The following is a 1,573-nucleotide window of genomic DNA, read 5'->3' as shown; positions in this document are numbered from 1 at the left end:
ATCGTGTCGATAAAGACACGGGCACAGCGGAGCTGTGATTGACTCTGGTACTGCAACATTTTGTGATCGTCATCTGGCCAAACTTCACTTTCGTCACATTGCGTCGATGCAAGTACGCCGCTAACCCAAGGGACTTTCTAAGTCCCTTGACATCGACTGGAACTGGCCAGTCGGTGATTGTGCTCGGCGAGCTCCTCCGCCGTAGTCGCCTTGGCGCGATTTCAGGACGACGTCATTCACGCAGAAACAGTCTGGAAACAGATATGGTACATCTTAGCATTCGCACTGTCAAAGACATTGGACGCGAAGCCTGGCTTTAAAGACTTAACGTGAAAGACGATGTCGTTATATACGGACTGCTAACATTTTGCCGGGAGTGGTAGAGGTTGGAGAGGTGCAGTGGATGAAGGGCTCGGCTTCACCCCTTGACATACCTCGCAAGCACGAAAGTACTTGCGCACGAACTGATACTAGCGGGGCCAGTAAAAGTCGCCATGTACTGTGAAATAAGTTTTCTTACGTCCACGATGCCCACTTGTTGGTGCATCGTGACACTCATACATGACGCGCAAGCGCAAATCATTGTGAGTTGGGACGACGACATGTGGCGTGTCGCCGGTAACGGCTGTGTAACACAATAAGCCGATACGTGTTGTGTATCGATCGGATGACGATCGATATAAAGACGGTAGATCTTTAAATGATTATCGGATGGATTCATTAAAAGATCCATGAAACGCAGAAGGTCCTTATCTTCTTTGTAGGCTTTCTTTATGTCATCAACTAAGGTTGGTGACGGAACAATCGTAGTGACAGTTGCAACAGTAAGATTACTTTCACTGTTGGACTGCACTGCTGACTCGAAATCGGGTCGGCGTGATAACGCATCAGCGACGATATGAAGTCGTCCTGGATTATATTCGACGGAGAAGTTATACTCCGCGAAGAAGGATAGCCACCTCACCATTCTTTGCGAGAGGTGTGGGCTATTTACGGCCGTGCGTAATGACGCATGGTCCGTATATACGATGAACGGTCTATTTCCTAGAAAATAGACCCTAAATTTAGTCACTGCATATTTCATGGCAAAGAGTTCCTTTTCATGCATTGGGTAATTGCGTTCAGCTGGTTGCAGCTGACGCGATTGGTAACAGACGCGCTCCGCGCCGTCTGTATCGTATTATATTAACGCGCAGCCGATTGCGAAATCGCTGGCGTCACAGACCACATAGAATAGTCTGTATGGATCTCCAATCGCCAAAATGGGCGATTGCATCAAGCTTTGCTTGATACCTTCAAAGGAACGCTGACAATCTGCGTTCCATAGCCATTTCTCGTCTTTTTTCAAGAGACGTGAGAGATGAACTGTCATCTCTGCATAATTGCGAGAGTACTTGTGCAAGTACACCGCTAATCCAAGGAACTTTTTAAGTCCACTGACATCGACTGGAACCAACCAGTCCGTAATTGCCTTGATCTTTTCGGGATCAGGGCGCACACCGTGTTTACCGACGATTCACCCAAGAAGTGATATTTCGCATGCAGCAAATATACACTTCTTGAGATTTGCGTT

Source organism: Bremia lactucae, assembly GCF_004359215.1.
Source record: "Bremia lactucae strain SF5 chromosome Unknown BlacSF5_NotPlaced_187_SHOA01000117.1_49188bp, whole genome shotgun sequence".
In the NCBI taxonomy this organism is placed as follows: domain Eukaryota; phylum Oomycota; class Peronosporomycetes; order Peronosporales; family Peronosporaceae; genus Bremia; species Bremia lactucae.
This window is presented reverse-complemented; position numbering follows the sequence as displayed.